General features: G+C 35.9%; 1 pseudogene; it reads left to right on the top strand.

The window, feature by feature from the left end:
• Positions 1 to 614: 614 nt before the first annotated feature.
• LOC121444453 lies at positions 615 to 2,030 on the top strand (annotated as a pseudogene).
• Positions 2,031 to 21,436: the final 19,406 nt, after the last annotated feature.

Genomic DNA, 21,436 nt, shown 5'->3' with positions numbered 1-21,436 from the left:
CTTTCTCATCTTTACAAGAGGAATATTCTTTATTTATTATTTCAATTTTCACTTTTTGGACTAATAATCAGTTCTTTCAATGACTTGTCTACTTTTCATTTTCTGTCTGAATGAGGATCCACAAAGGACATATTTCTATTTAGCTCTTTTATAAAGCCACTGCCTATGCCCATAATCATTTCATTCAGGATACTATTTTAATGATTTTTGCTCTATTCAATCTCTGAGTGAAAAAAAGATGGAATCAGAAACTTTGATGAAATTATTGATAACAATTTCTTCAGTGATCCTTGAAAGCCAAATCTAAAATATATGCTATGTACATGTAATGTTCTTTGGTCATATTCAATATGCCTAAAGTAATTTTGCTTGGTTGCACTTTTCTTCTCAGTGATAGTGTGAGTACATTCTGATTCCTAAGTAGCACATGAAATGAGATACTGCAATACAACAACAACAACATTCTAGTAAGCATTTATCTCCTTGGACTGAATGTCATCTGACCCCATTTTGAATGTAAGGAATATATCACCACTTATATGTTCACTTTCCTTCTAATAATAATCAATAAAACAATACTCTCCAGCTGAATAGATCACATTCTCTTAGAAAGCATGGCAGAACAGGATTCTGGTGACCCTAACCACAATCTCTCTTTAGTCATTTTGCCTACCCACTGCCATACCCAGCAAACCCATCCCTCCTGGCATCCCCTGGCACTATTGTCCTACCCATACCCAGCACTGACCCTTGGGGGGGAGAAGGTGCTAACTTAACTCACCAAATTATGACTCTAGGAAAGGGCATTCTGGCTGTAGATGAGTCTACAAGAAGCATTACCAAGTGGCCGAAGTCCATTGGCAGTGAGAACATGGAGGAAAATAGGTACTTCCACCCCCAGCTGCTACTGATTTCTTTTTTTTTTTTTTGAAATATATAAATATCATCCAAGTCCTGGAATTTATTTATTTTTTCTAAATTTGTCCTCATAGGCATTAAATGAGATAATATATCTAGAAGCATTCATAATAGTGCCCAATGTATGAAAATATTTAATAACCACTGCTAATTCCTATCCTTATTCCAGAAAGACTATTTTTAGTTTTAGTATTTAATAAAATACTGATTTCTAAAGGTGATGTGAATCACTGAATTTTCTGTGGGGAAGGGAGGGTTTGATCATCTTCCATGAGACACTATACCAGAAGACAGATGATGGATGTCCCTTCCCCCAAGTTGTCAAGTCTTTGGGTGGTGTTGAGGCTATTAAGGTAGATATGAGCATGCTACCCCTGGCAGGAACCAATGACAAGACTACCACCTAAGTGTTGAAGGGTATATTAGAACACTGTGCCCAGTATATAAGAATGGAACTGACTTTGCCAAGTGACGTTGTGTGCCAAAGATTGGGAAACATATATCCTCAGGCTTTGACATCATCAAAAATGCCAATGTTCTGGCTTGTTACATGAACATCTGCCAACAGAATGACATTATACCCATTGTGGAACCTAAAATCATCCCTGATGGGGACTATGACTTGAAATACTGTTAGTATGTAACTGAGAAGGTACTGGCTATTATCTACAAGGCTATGAGTGACAACCAACCATGTCTTTCTAGAAGGCACATTGCTGTAGCCCAACATGGTCACCCCAGGCCAAGCTTGCACCTAGAAATTTTTCAATGAGAAAATGCCATGGAACCTGTCACAACACTTTATCAAGCAGCGACTCCTGTTGTTCCTGGGGTCACTTTCATATCTAAAGGGCAGAGTGAGAAAGAGGTGCCCATCATTGTTAATGCTATCAATAAGTGTCTGCTGCTGAAGCCAAAGACATTTACTTATGGATAAACCCAATAGGCCTCTGCTCTAAAAGCTTGGGGAAGGATTCAGGAGAACCTGAAGTCAAGAGGAGCACATCAAACAAGCCCTGTACAACAGTCTGATTTGTCAAAGAAACTATACCCAAAGTGGCAGTCTGGGACCAGCCAGTGATTGCCTCATTGTCTCTCACCATGCCTACTGACTAGAGGAGATCTAAGGTTGCCCCATGAGTATTTCAGTTCCCTACCTACCCACCTGCTATTGAAGACTCTTTCCTATCACTCTTGCTGCTTTGTGACTGGTGTGTGGTGTTGTTTGTGAATGTTATTTGTGCCATTTTTTTCAAGTTCAGTGCCAATAATCAGCTATTTAAGAAGGCATAATCATAATCAACAAAATCAAATAAAACTTAGTATTTGATCAACAAATTTGGTTCTTTTGTTGTAATCATATTCAATCATCACAGAATTAAATATATGTACCTAACATCATATTCATAAAAACAGATTGTTCAGGGTCATATAGTAACTTTGGAAATTAAAACTGGAATGTAGATAATTTGTTATTATTGCATATGCTTCCTAAACCACTACAATGAAATAATCATTGCCAATGACTGAAGTAGTTCTGAGTGGAAAACAATAACTTCTGCAGACTGCCTTGAAAAAACATTGAGTTGAGCTCCCAAAGAGCCGTTGAAGAGTGGGAGGAATGGGAATATAAGCAAAGAGGTCAAGACCATCATGGGACAACCACTGAAACAGTTTATCTGAGCTAATGGGAGCTCATCGTCACCAGCCAGATTGGCAAGGAAAGAGCATCAAACCAAACCAGTGCCGCTGAATGTGGATGACACTTGTATGGCTGGGACAGACTACAGGACCACTGGCAGTGGCACAAGGATTTATCCCTACTGCTTGTGCTGGCTTTTTTGAAACCTACTCTTTTTAGATGGATACCTTGCTCAGCCTAGATATAGTAGGCACAGCCTTGGACCTTCCCCAAAGCAATGTGCCATACCCTCTCCGAGGAAGTGGATGTGGATGGAGTGGAGGGAAAGAAGAAGAAATGAGAGGAGGGGAGGGAGTGGGAACTAGATTTGGTGTATAAAATGAAAAACAGATAGTTTGCTTTCTTTTAAAAAAAATAAAATAAAATATAAAGTTTAAAAAAAAAGAATTTTAAGAATAAGTGCCAATGAGTTACCTTCAGAGTGATAATGTATGTTCTAAGGATATGTACAGAGGAGCAAATTTGTGTTTTGTGATATAATACCCCAAACTTATTTCAATATTTGATTTTCTGTTCTGCAAATTCACTTTTTTTCTCAAATATTTGGATTCCCATGTCAACAAGTAGTTCAACTGGATAATAATGTAGGTGAGTCATCAGTTACTAATTGCTAAAAGTCAATGAATAATGATTAAGTGTTAAGTCTTTCCTCTAGTTTTTGAATGCCAAACAAAATAACTGCTCTTTTAGTTAAAATTGGCAGGTATTTTAATAATTTTACAAAATGTAGTTATGTAACATGAAAGCAGGGGCTGCTTGTTTTTGTTGTTGTTTTGCCCTGTACCCCCAGCTGTTTAGCCCCAAAGAAAATCACACATAGGCCTCCATAAATTGTAAGCTGATTGGCCCATTAGCTCTAGCCCCTCGCGGGCTAACTCTTACATCGTGATTAACCCATTTTTCTGATCTATATTAGCCATGTGGCTCAGTACCTTTTTTCAGTGGGGCAGATCACATCCTGCTGCTTCGGTGGTCTGAGCAGGAGTGGGAGAAATCAACTTCCTCCTTCCCAGAATTCTTCTATTCTCAGTACATCATTTCTACTTCCTGCCTGGTTTTCCCATCTATATTTCCTGCCTGGCCAATCAATTTATAACATGGTTGACAGAATGCAGACAATTCTCCTGCACCACTTCCTCCTCTAAAAAAAAAAAAAAGGAAAATATCCATGGTCCATTTTTTGGGAATGTGGGCATAGTATTTCAGGCTACTTCCAGCTGGTTGGGGGGTGCTGATAATCTTACGGGAAACCTAAAGAAAGTTTAGAATTATGATCAAGTCCTGACTGAAGTATCCTGTGAGTCTTGTTCATCTCAGGCAGCAGTCTTGAACTTGTTCTAGATGTAGAACTCAGACATCTGGGCCATCTATTCCTGATGGAGACTTTTCAGGTGGTCTTCCTTGATCAAAGTGGATTTTTCTTATCTCAGAATGAATCCACAGCCTCTTATTTTCTGTGAAAACAAAAGCAAATCCTCTTCTCCAAAGTAACATACCTTTTCACTTCAATTTTGAAGCCAAGGCATTTTCAAAATACCTATCTTCGATTAATTCTGTAGCATTTATAAGCATTTTTTTAGTAGGTGTTGCTCCTTACTCAGCATTCAAACAATTCAAAGAGAGCATAATACCATACAATATTGGTTTCTAGCCATAAATAAGGGTCACGGAGTCTACAAGTGGTGATCCTAAAGAAGATAAGTAAGAAGGTGAACCAAAGGAAAAACATATAGTTGTCCTCTTGGCTATGGGAAGTAGACAAAATTGCCGGGGAGAAAATTGGGATATTGGGGGTGGGGTGGGATGGGAGTAAGGAGAGATGGGGAGAGAAAAGGAAGAAGGGGAGGATGGGGGGAACTTGGGGAAAAAGGAGGATTGGGATAAAGGAAGGTTGGATAGGGGAGCATGAAAGCACAATTCTTATTTAAGGGAGCCACCTTAGGGTTGGCAAGAGACTTGAACCTAGAGTGGCTCCCAGGTGCCCAAGCCAAGGTCCCCAGTTAGTTCCTTGGGCGGCTGAGGATAGGGAACCTGAAATGACCCTATCCTATAGCAATACTGACGAATATCTTGCATATCATCATAGAACCTTCATCTGGTGATGGATGGAGATAGAGACAGAGACCCACACTGGAGCACTGGACTGAGCTCCCAAGGTCCCAATGAGGAGCAGAAGGAGGGAGGACATGAGCAAAGAAGTTGGGACCATGAGGGGAGCACCCACCCACTGAGACAGTGGAGCTGATCTATTGGAAGCTCACCAAGGCTAGCTGGACTGTGACTGAAAAAGCATGGGATAAAACTGGACTCTCTGAACATGGCGAACAATGAGGCTGATGAGAAGCCAAGGACAATGGCACGGGGTTTTGTTCCTATGTAATGTGCTGGCTTTGTGGGAGCCTAGCCAGTTTGGATGTTTACCTTCCTAGAAATGGACGGAGGGGGGAGGACCTAGGACTTACCACAGGGCAGGAAACCCTGACTGCTCTTTGGACTGGAGAGGGAGGGGGAGAGGAGTGGGGAGAGGGGGAGAAGGGTGGGAGGAGGGGGAGGGAAATGGGAGGCTGGGAGGAGGTGGAAACTTGTTTTTTTTTCTCCTTTTCTCAATAAAAAAAAAGATTCTCTGTATATTTTCCATCTTTACGTGGCTTTATTTAAACCTCTATTTATTTTATTTTTACTTTTAACTTTTGGCTTTTTGAGACAGGTTCTCTGTGTATCTTTGTCCTGGAATTTCCTCTGTAAACCAGGCTATCCTTGAACACATAGAGATCTGTCTGTCTCTGCCTCCCAAGCTATTCTCTTTCTTCTTTCTTTCTTTCTTTCTTTCTTTCTTTCTTTCTTTCTTTCTTTCTTTCTTTCTTTCTTTCTTTCTTTCTTTCTTTCTTTTGAACTTTAATCTTTAGCCTGTATATATTTTTAACACACTGTAAACCATTTAGAGGGTTTTTTACTCTTTGAATCTATCCTTATTGTATATCTCTCTTTTTGACCACATGGGTCTTTAATTTTCTAAGGAATATGGAGAAGTTTCTTGCCACAACTTTATGGCTTTTTAAGGTCCTTGCCAGGAAGCAAGCTACAATAGCGTGTAAACAACACTGAAAAGCTCCTATGGCATTTCAAGGTCCTTGCCAAGAAGCAAGCTGCAACATTGTGTCCATAGCTTCCATAGTCTGGACTGCCTGCTTGAAAGAGTCAGAGTTTTCCCTGGCAGGATGGCCCAGAAGCTGGCATTTTAAAACAGCAGCTTTTATCCTGCTACGGTTGAAAACCGAAATGCTTTGCTTAATCTTTCCCAAGCTTTTTAGGCTTTATGTGGATGGAGTTATCCATGTTGGGCACCATTCTGTAACATGTAGGGGGTCTTGTTTGTTTGTGTTTTTTTTTTGTCCTGCCAGGTACCCCCAACTGTTTTGGCCCTAAAGAAAATCACACATAGATCTGTATTAATTATAAGCTGATTAGCCCATTAGCTCTAGCCTCTCACTGGCTAACTCTCACATCGTGATTAACATATTTTTCTGATCTATGTTTGCTATGTGGCTCAGTATCTTTTTACAATGGGGCAGCTCACATCCTGCTGCTTCGGTGGTCTGGGCAGGAGTGGGAGGAATCAACTTCCTCCTTCCCAGAATTCTCCTGTTCTCATTACATCATTTCTACTTCCTGTCTGGTTTTCCCACCTATATTTCCTGCTTGGCCAAACAGCGTTTATTTCTAACATGATTGACAGAATACAGACAATTCTCCCACACCATATATAGGTCACCAACAAATCATTCTTTATTATCTAAAATAGCTTTTATGTTTTAAGCTATTATTAATATATATATCCTTGTATTATTTGGAAACAGTAGAACATGTTATTGTATGTGTATTTCCTGTGGAATACTCTAAGTAGAAATGAACGAGCTTGGCAATTTTTAATGAGCACTTTTCAGAGAGAATCATCAGTTTTGTTCTGCCTCTTATTTCCATTCTTTTAATTATTTATGATATTCTAATATATACCATACTATCCCTTTTAAGAGCAGAGTTAGATTAATTACACCATAAACATTCTATAATTTACATTCAAAGTACCTGTTTTTGTAATCTATGTTGTTAATATATAGAAGTTATAGAATATCTAAACATAGGAAACCAAATATGCTTCATCTTCAAATTTGATATTATTATGCAGTGAATTTTCTCAGATCTTTTTTATCAGCAGAAAGTTCTAGAAGTAGTATGAGTCTAACAGGAGAAAACTAATTAGCAATATGATAGAGGCTGAAAGCATACCTTAAAGCTGTTTTTGTTTCTGTCAATAGCAAAAGAAGCAATAATATCAAATGATAAAGGTAGCTTTGAGGGCTTGGACACTTCACACCAGAAGCAAACAGATATTGCTAATTGGATAGTTAGAGACAAGAAATCAGCAAAGAAAATTCTTACAAAAAATTTGCATGGAATAATTTTCTTCTTCTGGTCATGTGTTTGTAAGCCCAGGTAATTCTCAAGGGTTGTCATGAATCAACACTCTATATAAATGAAAAATTGATGAAAATACTAACTAAAAACCTGACAAAAGTAAAGAATGATTATGAATATTCATCTCCATTTACTATTGTCTAAAATAATAAAGGTCATTAACCCCACCAGAAATGAACATATAGGGTGCTGTGAAACCTAAATACTATCATTTTCAATACCATATCATGAGTCAAATTTCCTAGTTTACAAGAGAGTCGAATATAACACTGAAACTTAAGTTTGATTAGTAGAACTGAAGGAGAAGTTAGGGATTATAAAATTTAGAATACAGCCATGAGGGCTATACTTTTAAGAATTTTTATACACTGGTTGAAATGTGAAAAGTTGAGAAACAATAGACCTATTATCTCAAAGACACTAAAATAAAAGAAAGGTTAAACAATTATACTTTTATATGCTTTAAGCAGAGTTAGCATAAAGAGAAGGATTAGGACAAAAGTATAAAGATATATTATGAATGTAAGCAATGTTACACAGTTGATAAGTACAGTTGGAGAATCAGTGTTATATTATAGAATCTTGTTTTAGTACTAATTTTATTTTGGCAAGAAGTGGGTTTCTTTGGAAAGATAAAAGACTAAAACCATAAAGATCAAAATTTAAGGTTCAAATAATTTGTATACCAGATAATCCAGTTACAATGTTTATGATCTAAATGTAAGGATCTTACCATGCAATTAAAATTCCATTCATATTTTTAACTATTTTCCCTAGATTATGTCTTAGAGAAGTTTATTTGCCTGAGATAAAATAAGTGTTGTCTCCACTCAGCAGAATTGCTTATTTATTTGGTAGCCAACCATTCTTGATGACTCCTAGAAGCAATATTGCGGAGATGATGCTAGAACTTGAATTTCCAACAAGATAACGAATCAAACTGATTATGGTGGAACTATCCTTAAAACTCTTCTGCTAGTGACACTATGTTATTTAGATAATTCTATTCTTAGTATATTCATTACCAAGCTACTTAACACAGAAAATTTCTGAAACTCTTAATGATAGAATAGAGGTCTCAGTCTACTGACTTTACACTTTTAGCACTAGCATCTTTTATGGCTTATTTCATATGAAGTGAAAAATAGAAACACCAATAATGTAATTTTTATCAGCTGGGATGTAGCATGTCATAATCACAAAAAAATAGTTCTAGAATAAAGCATCCTTTATTCATGTTGCCTCAACTTTCTAAACTTCCATTTGCACCCTCTTAATCTTGAATATAAATACTACCTACTGCATATATTTACTAAGATCAAATGAGATCAAACAAGATTAGATGAGAAAATGTTGGTGTTCATGTCTAGCACATAATAAGATTTCAATAAATATTTGTTAAATTTAAATGAAAATGTCCCTCAAACAAGAACTAGCTATCTTCACATTAGGACATTTCCCTTCTCCTCAACACACTAAGCATGTTTTGCTATATCATTGCACATTCACTATTGGTTCATGTATAAGTATTGCAGTTTGTTTTTAATTAAATTAATTTATTTTTTAAACAATCTTTTTTTATTTTCTTATTAATTTTATTCAGTTCTTTTGTATCTTTTTTTTAATTTTTTTTATTGAGAAAAAGAAAAAAAAAGTTTCCGCCTCTTCCCAGCCTTCCATTCCCCTCCCCCTCCTCCCACCCTTCTTCCCCTCCCCCCACTCCTCTTCCCCTCCCTATCCAGTCCAAAGAGCAGTCAGGGTTCCCTGCCCTGTGGAAAGTCCAAGGTCCTCCCCCCTCCAATCTGGTCTAGTAAGGTGAACATCCAAACTGGCTAGGCTCCCACAAAGCCAGAACATGAAGTAGGATCAAAACCCCGTGCCATTGTCCTTGGCTTCTCATAAGACCTCATTGTTCGCCATGTTCAGAGAGTTCGGTTTTATCCCATGCTTTTTCAGTCACGGTCCACCTGGCCTTGGTGAGCTCCCAATAGATCAGCCCCACTGTCTCAGTGGGTGGGTGCACCCCTCGTGGTCCCGACTTCCTTGCTCATGTTCTCCCTCCTTTTGCTCCTCATTGGGACCTTGGGAGCTCAGTCCAGTGCTCCAGTGTGGGTCTCTGTCTCTATCTCCATCCATCACCAGATGAAGGTTCTAGACTTTAAAATACTAATTAACCCAATTAAAAAATGGGGCACTGAACTGAACAGAGAATTCTCAACAGAAGAAGTTCAAATGGCCAAAAGACACTTAAGGTCATGCTCAACCTCCTTAGCGATCAGGGAAATGCAAATCAAAACAACTTCGAGATATCATCTTACACCTGTCAGAATGGCTAAAATCAAAAACACCAATGATAGCCTTTGCTGGAGAGGTTGTGGAGTAAGGGGCACACTCATCCATTGCTGGTGGGAATGCAAACTGGTGCAGCAAACTTGTGCAACCACTTTAAAACAATCTTTTTTATTTTACATACCTATCCCTCTTCCTCTCCTCCTCCTGCTTCCGATTCACTCCTCCCTCAGAAAGGGTAAGGATTACCATGGAAAGTCAACAAATACAGTACATCACTTTGAGGCAGAAACAAGGCCCTCTATATTTAGGCTGAGCAAGGTATTCCGCCAAAATTAATGGGCTCCAAAACACCAATTCAAGCCTTAGGGATTATTTCTTGTCCCACTGTCAGTTCCCATAAAGACTGCTCCTACCACACAACAGTCACCCATATTCTGAGGGTCCTATACACATTGTCCTGCTGTCAGTACAGAGTCAGTGAGCTTCCACTAGCTCAGGTCAGCTGTTTCTATTGGTATCCCAATCATGGTCTTGACCCATTTGCTCCTACCTCTTTATACATCCCATATCATGACCATCCCATTCCCTCATGTTCCCCTCTTCTCTGCCTTTCTATCCTCCCTTTCTGCCCTCTCTTCTCCCTATCCCATGCTTCCAATTTTCACAATAGATCTTGTATGTCTCTCTTACTTACATATTGCGTATCTGTCATGTCTCTCTTTCTTACATAGTTTCTCTGGGGTCATGGACTATAGGCTGCTTATCCTTTGTCTTACATTTAATAACCACTTATGAGTGAATACATACCATGTTTGTCTTTATGTGTCTTGGTTAACTCAGAATAGATTATTTTAGTGCCATCCATTTGCATGCAAATTTCAAGATGTCATTGCATTTTTACAGCTGAGTAGTACTCCATTGTGTAAATGTACCACATTTTTTTATTCATTCTTCAGTTGAGGGGCATCTAGGCTGTTTCCAGGTTCTGGTCATTACAAATAGTGCTGCTATGAATAGTTGTGCAAATGTCTTTGTGGTATTGATCTGTATCCTTTGGGTATATGCCAAGAGTGGTATTACTGGGTCTTGAGGTAGATTGATTCTCATTTTTCTGAGAAACCACCATACTGATTTCCAAAGTGACTGTACAAGCTTGCACTCCCCAAGCAATGGAGGAGTGTTCCACTCATTCCACATGCTCTCCAGCATAAACCTGCATCCGTGTTTTTGAACGTGGTTATTCTGACAGGTATAAGATGGTATCTCAGAGTTGTGTTGATTTGCATTTCCCTGATGACTAAGGACATTGAAAACTTCCTTAAATGCTTTACAGCCACTGAAGATTCTTCTGTTGAATGTTCTCTGTTTATATCTGTACCTTACTTTTTAAGTGGATTATTTGATATTTTGTTATCTAGCTTCTCGAGTTCAATATATATTTGGGATATCAGTCCTCTGTCGAATGTGGGGCTGGTGAAGATCCTTTCCCATTCTGTAGGCTCCCATTTTGTCTTCTTGACTGTGTTCTTTGCCTTATAGAAGCTTCACAGTTTCAGGAGGTCCCATTTATTTATTTGATTTTTAGTGTCTGTGCTTCTGATGTATTTTTAGGAAGTGGTCTCCAGTGTACATGTTCTCAAGGCTACTTTTTTTAGGAAGTGGTCTCCAGTGCACATGTTCTCAAAGCTATTTTCCACTTTTTTCTATGAAGTTTAGTGTGATTGGATTTATGTTGAGGCCTTTGATTCACTTGGACATGAGTTTATGATAGATCTATTTGCATTCTTCTACATGTCAGCATCCAATTATGCCAGATCTATTAGTTGAAGATGCTTTCTTTTTTCCATTGTATAATTTTAGCTTTTTGTTAAAAATTAGGTTTTCACATAAATGTAGCTTAATATCAGGGTCTTTGATTCAATTTCATTGGTCCACCTGTCTGCATATACCTCAATACCAAGCTGTTTTCATTACTATAGCGCTATAGTAGAGTTTGACATCAGGGATGGTGATGCCTCCGGACATTCCTTTATTTACAGGACTGTTTTTTCTATCCTGGGTTTTTTGTTTATTCAGATGAAGTTGAATATTTTTCTTTCGAGGTCGGTGAAGAATTGTGTTGGTGTTTTGATGGGGATTGCATTGAATCTGTAGATTGCCGTTTTTATTCTGTTGATCCTACTTATCCAAAAGCATAAGAGATCTTTCTATTTTCTGGTATCTTTTTCAATTCCTTTCATCCTTCAAAGGCTTAAAGCTCTTGTCGAACAGGTCTTTCACTTCTTTGGTTAGCATTACCTCCAGATATTTTATGCTATTTGTGGCTATTGTAAAGGGTGATGTTTCTCTGATTTCTTTCTCAGCCCCTTTATCATTTGTATATAGGAGGGCTATTTTTTTATTTGATCTTGTATTCTGCCACATTATTGCAGCTGATTATCAGTTGTAGGAGTTTCTTGGTAAAATTTTTGGGGTCACTAGTATGGATACTATCATATCATCTACAAATAGTGAAAGTTTGAATTCTTCCCTTCAAATTTGTATTTCCCTTGATCTCCTTTTGTTGTTTTATTGCTCTAGATAGAACATTGAGTACTATATTGAACAGATCTGGAGAGAATGAACAGCCTTATTTTGTTCTTGATTTTAGTAGAATCAGTTTAAGTTTCCCTCAATTTAATTTGATATGACTGTTGCCTTGCTTTTTTATTGTTTTTACTGTGTTTAGATATATTCCTTGTTTCCCTATTCTCTCTAAAAACTTCATCATGAAGGGATGTTGTATTTTGTCAAAGGCTTTCTTAGCATCTAATGAGAGAGTCATATGTCTTTTTCTTTCTTTCAGTTTACTTATATGGTGGATTACAGTGACAGATTTTCATATGTTGAATCATTCTTGCATCTCTGGGATGAAGCCAACTTTGTCGTGGTGGTTGATGTTTTTGATGTGTTCCTGGATTCAACTTGCCTGTATTTTAGCACATTGTTCATGTCAGAGATTGGTCTGTAATTCTCTTTCTTAGATAAGTTTTTTGTGTGTTTTGGGTGTCAGGGTAAGTGTAGCCTCATAAAAGAAAGTTTGGCAGTGTTCCTTCTGTTTCTATTGTGCGGAGCAATTTAAGGAGTATAGGTGTTAGCTCTTCTTTGAATTTCTCATAGAATTCTGCACTGAAACCATCTTTCTCTGGACATTTTTTGGTTGTAAGACTTTTGATGAATTCTTCTATTTCCTTAGGGGTTATAGGTCTATTTAAATTGTTTATCTGGTCTTGACTTAATTTTGGTGTGTGTAAATTATTCAAGAAATTCTCTATTTCTTTTAGATTTTCCAATTGTGAGAGTACAGATTTTTGAAGTGTGACCTAATTATTCTCTGGATTGTCTCAATGTTGGTTGTTATTTCTCCTTTTTCATTTCTGATTTTGTTAATTTGGATATTCTCTCTTTGCCTTTTGTTTAGTTTGGATAAGAGTTTGTTTATCTTGTTGATTTCTCAAAGAACTAGCTCTTTGTTTCATTGATTCTTTGTATTGTTTATTTGTTTCTATTTTATTGATTTCAGTCCTCAATTTGATTATTTCCTGTCATCTACTCCTCTGGGGTTAGTCTGCTCCTTATTGTTCTATAGCTTTCAAGTGTGCTGATAAGTCACAGGTCTTTCTTCACAAAATTTTCTTTGCCTTAGTGATACAATTGATGAACAGTCCGATAGAAGATAAGAACTTTAGTTTCTAAAGGTGTGCTTCATGTTAAATGATCAAGACAGGTCTACAAGAAGAGTAAAATATCAGTATCGTCCCTCACCTGAGACTATATCAGGAAAGAAGCAAGCTATGATCTTGGACCAAATTTTTCTAAAATATGACTATAAAATTACATTTAGAGCTGGGCGGTGGTGCTGCACGCCTTTAATCCCAGCACTCGGGAGGCAGAGGCAGGCGGATCTCTGTGAGTTCAAGACCAGCCTGGTCTACAGAGCTAGTTCCAGGACAGGCTCCAAAGCCACAGAGAAACTCTGTCTCGAAAAACCAAAAAAAAAAAATATATATATATATATATATACATTTAGTCCTCCCTGCTTAGATTATAGGAGGGAAGTATACATATTTGGCACATGCTATCCTTTTGGTAATGTTTAGTTATGCAAATCCATTTGAAGAAGATCATTAGTAACACTAAGTTGGGAGTAAATTAGGAACCCCTTTCGTTATTTGATAGTAAAAGTACATAAATGCATTCTTTGTGTTTCCTTGTCTGAAGTGATATAGATTCTATATTAGTGGAAATGGACACTGTACATAAGAAGTTAACTTTTTATAGGGATATATGACTTTAGAAATGGTCATGGATCCTAGTTTTACTATTTAAGCTTTAAATTTCCACACTCTTTCCCATCAGGCAAAATATTCCTCTCAGTGAATGAATGAATGAAGTATAATTTGAGAACTGACTTTTATTGATATAACTACACATTTCTTGTGATGTAGTTCTTTCAAGTAATTAATTCAAGGATTCAGGAATTCTATTTTATTGTAATAAACTCCATTTTCATTGGTGTTATCAAAATCAAAAGACAGGTGTCCTCATCTTTTGGTATTCATAATAGCAGCTTAGTTAGCTTACTTTAGGCAATTACCTCCTCAAGAAACATTTTTTGCTTTTGTAGACAAATGATTACAAGTTGAATTATCAATGAATCCAATAAAATTTATCTGAATCCTAGCCCACATATTGGTGTTTTGAATACCAGATTCCATTTATAATTTTGTCCCTGAAAAATATATTGCTGTAAAAATACCAATTCATATTTTATACTAATCTACTATGCCTCAACAATAAATTAATGAGCTAGTCATTACTATTATAATAGTAGCTTGCTATTGCATACTATGTGTCTAATACTCTGTGGTAAGAGATATAGTCATGGTGTGTCCCCTTTGAAAAGAAACCTAATGGGCAGAAACATATTCACATTAAGGAAATCAAGTAAAATAGAAATTTGGAAAAGCAAGAGAGAGCCAAAAGTTGCCCTCAAAGATTCTCTCACTTTTGAATATCTAAGATTCATGTGGGACTTTTTACTGAAGCACATATTCTTGGATATCTCTTTCACAACAATTGAGTCATTAAGTTTGGGGTGGGCTGATAATTTCCATTTTCGTAAGTACTTCAAGTATGTCTCATAAAGTTGTCTATGAAATTTGAAGAAATAATTTTGATACTGCAAAAGCAAAAGATTTCTTTTGCTTCAAAGTGGCAATTTTAAACTCATATTTCTGCTAAGCATAAAGGAGGTGTGTGTATAGACAGCTAGCCAGAGCTATGCTCCCATCTTTACAAAGAAGTAAGCCAAAATCCCAGCAAATATGCAACTTTCTTAAATCTATCACAGTGATAAACATGGAAAGTTGAAAACATACCCAAAGTCAAGAAAGACACAAATGTCTGCAGGGAGAGCTGGGCAAGGCATTCATTTACTAGAGAAGGAGTCAGCCTCCAAACTCTGTGAGTTCTCTTAGGAATCTTGATACAGAATTAACAGTGGCCTGCAAAATAAAAGCCTCTGGGGCTTCAAACTAAAGAGTATATAAGCTCTGCCAAGGTTTTCCTTCACTCTTCAACAGAAATTTGCTAAAAAGTTGTAAAGTCCCAAGAAAGTCTCACTTGAACTATAAAAATGGGAATGAGCCACAGCAGACACTGAAAGAACAGCACAAAACTCCATGGGGACCTTCTTTCCCATCAGTCCTAAAAGCAAAAGACTTTTACTGCATAAGGTAGAAGTAGAGAAAAAATCCAACAAACACCATTGTCCTTGGGGAATCGGAAAAAGAAAAGAGAGGGGGGAAAACAACATCAACCCATTACCTCTGGGATGGGCTGCAAAATGCATGCAGGTTTTAGAATCACTGCCTTAAGAGAAAGTAGCATAAAGCAAGCAACTCCTCCTAAAACCTAGAGAAATACTGCTGTCCTAACGCTGAGGTTCCATCATAACAATGAGGAGAAGCCTTGAAGCCTCCTTTAGAAAAAGCTGCAAAAGTAAGACACAAAAAAGAAACATAAAGGAAAGGCAATGGCTGAGGGAGCAACATCCATTGATAAAAATCCTCCTCAAAATCCAGCTCTTATTCTAAACACAAGGAATCACTAGAATAATTTACAGCCTAAGGCCCACAAAGAGTAACCATAGTAACAATAAGCTTCAGGTTCATACTATTCCCTAATTATAAGAACATGAACTGCTGAACTACTTACTAGTGATCTGAATTCTTTAGAAGAAGGGAGACAGAAGGAAGCTGAAGAAAGAACTTAAGAAATGATGGACAAGTCTTTCTCCAAATTAACAGCAGGTGCTCTCCTATAGCATGTACATCTCCTGGCACTAAGATCATTGACTTAAGTTTCTACTGCCCTAATCAAAATAAGTGGCTTTTTAAAAATTTGAAAACAAATAAAATATTAAAAAATTGCCAAAACACTGATTTCAGAAACAAAACACACTCCCAAGAGATATGAAAACATTTTCTTTGAACCTAGACATGACATAAATGTTGGTTAACATACAGAGAATTTTAACTCTACTTACTACATTAATTTTCAATATGAAAAAATACGTATAAATATATAATAAGTGGTTCCAACTTGTCCGTGATAACCAACAACTTTCTAATAGAACTTATGATCCATACAACAAGGGGTAAATCATGTTTGGTACTAAAACCTAGCAAGCTTCTCAGTGCTAGTAAAATGATGGAATTTAGGAAGGAGTCTACTACCACCACTTTCCTAGAGCAGCATAATTCTTTATCATAGTATAAGTCTTACCCTTATACTCACAGATGAATGTAGGTATTACCTTCCCACCAAAGAATCATCTCTTCAAAGAAATGAAAAAAAAATTACAGGAAACCAAAACTGGAAACAACAGAGATGAATAGATCAAGCAGAGTTTTGCCTTAACAGATACGTATACATCACAACTCCTATATCTATGACGTAGGGAACATCTTGAAGACAGGGTGGAAAGATTGAAAGAGGTAGAATACCAGGAAACCTTCTATGAAACAATCTTTCTTAGCAATGGCTGTAGAAATAAGATCTTAACAATGGCACACATACATGCATACAAATATGTAAATATTTGTGTGTTTGGAATGCAATTTAATATGCAATACTGTATATGGAATACAATTTAAATACATTTCTTAAAATTTAATGTAAGACCTGAAACCAAGAAAATAATAAATGAAAGCACAACAGAAAAAATTCAAAGGTTTTTTTTTAATTCCAAAAGCATTGTCAACACAAAGTAAAAGAGAAAAATATGGTTATACCCAACAAAAGGAAGTATTCAAGAAAGCAAAATGATAATTTTCAAAGAAAAATAAAATGTTTACTAACCATAAAAACATAAAACAAAAAATATCCTCAACACAATAAAACAAAATAATGGAATGAAGTGGTCAATTGATAACAATAGATATTTCATAAAGAAGAAAGACAACTATCAAACCTACTTGGAAAAAATGGTTACTAGCATTAGAAATTGAAGAAATAGAAATTAATACTAAAATGACATATTTATCCCAAGTTAATATGAGTACTATCAAAAGATATGTGTATATACTATGAAAAAGAAAGCAAAACTACTTGTGGGGATATAAATGAAAGAAAACTTTTAAATACAATGATGAGAAATTAATTTCCTCTAGTCATTATGAAGAAAAGAGTAAAAGTTCTTTGTAAAACCGACACATCACCTACTTAACCCATTTCCAGATATGTAAAAAAAAAGGTGAAAACAGCATATCATACAGTATGATATGTACTCTTATGCTTATTGTGACCATGCTTCCAACAGCTAAGCTGTGTGTATGTATGTGTGTATAAAGGAATATTAATCTGCTATGAAAATAAAGACATCTTATTACTTAAAGCAAAATAAACAGGACTGGAAGGTACTATTTTAAGTAAATTAAGCCAAATACATAATGACAAATATTTTTTGTTTTAAAGCATATATTAAAGCTATAAAATTTTAATTTGGATGTAGGATTACTAGTTGCTGACAAGGTGGGAGGAAATATACAGAATCAGAATAGCAGGAACTAAAACTAAATTAGACAGGAGAAATAAGTTCCAGTGTTCCACAGCCCTATGAGCGATTGTAGTTTATGATGGCTTTTTAAATGTTTCATGGAGAACTAGAATTGTGGAACCAGATGAGTGAAATCACAAATAATGATCAGAAAAAAAGAAATTCAAATTAGCTTGAATGGACCAGGATATATTACAAACATATGCTGAAATATCACACTGTGGCCCGTATACTTGTATTGTTGTTAGATGTCAATTGAAAGTTTAAAATCCAAAATACTATGCCTTGGATGGGAAAGAGATTACTATACAAAAAATGAGCGTACAGTAAAAGACATTATTCTTTATATAATCTGGTTGCTTTTGCAGGGATTAAAATTGATACAAATATTTTGCACATGCTAATAAATGATCTAACACAAAGGTCCATTAACACCTAAAGACAAAAGTTTTGATCAAATCTGCCATTGTTTATTCTTTTTTTTTTATTTTATTTTTTTTTATTTTTTTTATTTTTTTTTTAATTTATTTATTTATTTTTTTTTTTATTTTTCGAGACAGGGTTTCTCCGTAGCTTTTGGTTCCTGTCCTGGAACTAGCTCTTGTAGACCAGGCTGGCCTCGAACTCACAGAGATCCGCCTGCCTCTGCCTCCTGAGTGCTGGGATTAAAGGCGTGCGCCACCACCGCCTGGCTTGCCATTGTTTATTCTATGGTACATGGAATAATATTACATCTGGAAAATATTCACAATTTATTCATTCAAACTGGTAAATATGTTGTCTTGTATAAGAAATGCAACTGTGAAGATATGATTATTTCTGAAAACTTCAATAGAGAAATGAACTTGGATTATATGGGTAGACTTAGATGCACTCTTTCTAAGAGATAAAGAAAGAGAAGATTTAGTCTAATAGAGGTGTAATGATGTCCTACTACAGTCTTTGAAGATGGAGGGGGATACCAGGACAGGAGGGAAGGAATGCTGGTGCTTTCAAGAAGCTGGAATAGGTAAATTAATAAATGAGTTGTCTCCTAATTTTTTTTTCAGAGAGGAAAGACACCTGCTAATAGCTGTTTTTAGTACAAAGATGTCTGACAGTGTTTGCCAACCTACAGGAATTACAAACAAAGATCAGTGTTATTGTAAGCCACTATGTTTGTGGTAATTTGTTGTAGCAATAATAGAAAATGAGTACCCATTCTCCAATCTTTTTGTGATATAATGGTTTCTTTTTTTATATAGTAGCTTCAAAATTGGAGTGATTTACAAGTCATTTAAGCATTGAATGCAATCATCAATCATATTTATCATGCTTGAAAATGTACTCATTTTTATTCTAAATTTGAGGAATTACACCAAATTTTTCTTCCTATTTAATGTTGTTGTAGTTCATTCTAAGGAATTATTCAAAAATAATGGTCAATCTTATATTCATTAGCTTAGATTTTCATTTTTAAATATTACTTCTTCATTGTTTATGCACTTACCACTGGAGGCTAGGAAATAAGCTGTTCTTCTTAACCTACTTACTTACTATTCACACTCATGAAGACTTGTGTTATTAAATTTATTGAAATTTATGAATAATTACTTATTAATATCATATCATATGAACTGTACAGCATATATGTGCTATCCAGCAACAATAGCTCCATTGATATACTGACCAATAAAGCACTGACAGGTTATTTTATCTTCCAACCATTGGCAACTGCCTTATTAACTACTTTTCACACAATAGAGATAGAAGAGCTGGACATTTTACACAGAGTTAACATTTTTTCTTTCCCATATAATATGGGGAAGAAATATTTAAGTATGTTTCTTTAAGTAAGTTTTTTTTTGAGTTTTCATATTTGGTTGCAATAATTTTACATGTGGAGGCAAATGACCCAATACTTAAATGATTAGGCATTTAAAAGGCCTGCTAAATCTAGAAAAGTAGTTGAAACAAACATACAAATAAACGAAGAAGCATACAAAACAAAATAAATAAAAGGATACTAGAGAAGCATTGAACCACTTTAAGTACTAGGAGTTGGAAAGAAAAATGGCTAGTAGCAAATATATAGCTATCTATTTATTCTTGGTGCAAACTCAACATCATAACATATGTATGCTGACCTCTATCTTGAATCTGGAAAACCAAAGCAAGAATTTAAAATTTCATTGTTCACATTTTTCTTTTATCTTTAATAGATGAGATGAACAAATCTCAGTAAAATTATTGTTATTTAACTTTTATACCAAAATGTCACATTTTCAATCCAATAGGAATGATCATTGATTAAATAATATGTGGAACAGTAATCCCTTGTAGGTAATAAGAGTTTTTGTTTAATAAGTGCACATTTCCTCTTAAAAAGAGATAGAGTAATGAGTATTACATGGTTTGCAATAAAACTTAATTGAATTTGATTTATTTTAAAACATAATGCCTCAATATCTATTGTTGACAAACAGAGAGGTTACCAGTGAATCAAATGCCCGGCAGTTATTAACCTCCAGAGATATTTGAGACTATGACTTTTCCCATTAACACTGGGATTACAACTGACAGCTACGTTAATATTTTACAATTCAAGCATCATAAGTATGCTGCCCTCTAAAGAACGAACTTAACATATTAATGATGGTATTACCCTTTATCTATCACCCTTCTGAATTTTTTCTTATACAGCATTCTCTTCAGATTTTTATAGGAGTATAAGTGGTTGAAGTTGTGTACAACCAAGACCGAAGCCTTAATCCAGGTATGAAGAGATGAAGAATATCCCTAGGGAGTTCCTAAAAGTAAATCCCAAGGAGAACATTTTATAACAAACAAGAAAAGACCTTTCCTAGTTAAGGATTACTATTGCTGTGATAAAAAAAAAATACCATGAACAAAAGGAACTTGGGGAAGAAAGAGTTTCTTTGTCTTATACTTCCACATCATTGATCATCCTTAATGGATGGCAGAACAAGAACTCAAACAGGGTATGAACCTGAAGGCAGGAGCTGATGCAGAGGTCATGAAGGGGAGCTGCTTATTGGTTTGTTCCTCATGGCATGCTGAGCCTGCTTTCTTCTAGGACCTAGGACCAGCAAGCCAGGGATGGCACCACTCACAATAGCACAATGGGCAGGGTCCTCCCCCTTCAATCACTAAGAAAATACTCTTGCCTACAGCCTTATCTTATGGAGGTACTTTCTCAATCGAGGCTTCCTCCTCTCAGATGACTTTAGTTTGTGTCAAGTTGACATAAAACTAGCCAGCACACCAGCCAAAACTGGAGATGCCTCCAAAATTTTCAAGATTTATTTTATACCATAAAACATTGTTCTAGTTTGTTTTCCTATTACTGCAAAAAATAAATTAACCTGGGGGAAGAAAAGTTTTATTTCAGCTTACACTTCTAAGTAGTAATGTATCATTGTAAAAACTACAATGGGAACTCAAGGTATAAACCTAGAACAGAAACCTTGTAAGAATGCTGCTTACTGCTAACTTTCAGAAAGACTTGACTAGCTTTCCTATTTAGTCTAGACGAACCTGCTTAGGGATTAATGAATTAATGCATTAAGCCTAGGCCTTTCCACATGAATCATCAATTAACTCAATTACTTACAAACATGGTAATAGACCAATCTGATCTATACAATCTAACCAGGAATAAAATATGACAAATTACTGGAAGCTAAGAAAATGCTGAAGAAAATATATATTTACATCCTCTCTGAACTAGGTTCTGAATCTCAAATGATTGGCTAAGAGTTTGAATTTTTTTCCTCTTCCAAATTTTACTTCATTCATTTCCTGGGAGAAATGAATTGTTTTCTGATCTATACACATACATGCTATAGCATGTGTATAGATCAGAAAACAATTTCCAGGAATCAGTTTCATCCAGAGCTATCTCACTGACCCTGAAAGTTTTCACAATTATACATATCATTATCTTA

Source organism: Microtus oregoni, unplaced genomic scaffold (genome assembly GCF_018167655.1).
Source record: "Microtus oregoni isolate MIOR12 unplaced genomic scaffold, Mior012 000126F_ref0000101, whole genome shotgun sequence".
Lineage (NCBI taxonomy): Eukaryota > Metazoa > Chordata > Mammalia > Rodentia > Cricetidae > Microtus > Microtus oregoni.
Note: the sequence above shows the minus strand (reverse complement) of the source record. Positions and strands in the feature narration are given on the sequence as shown.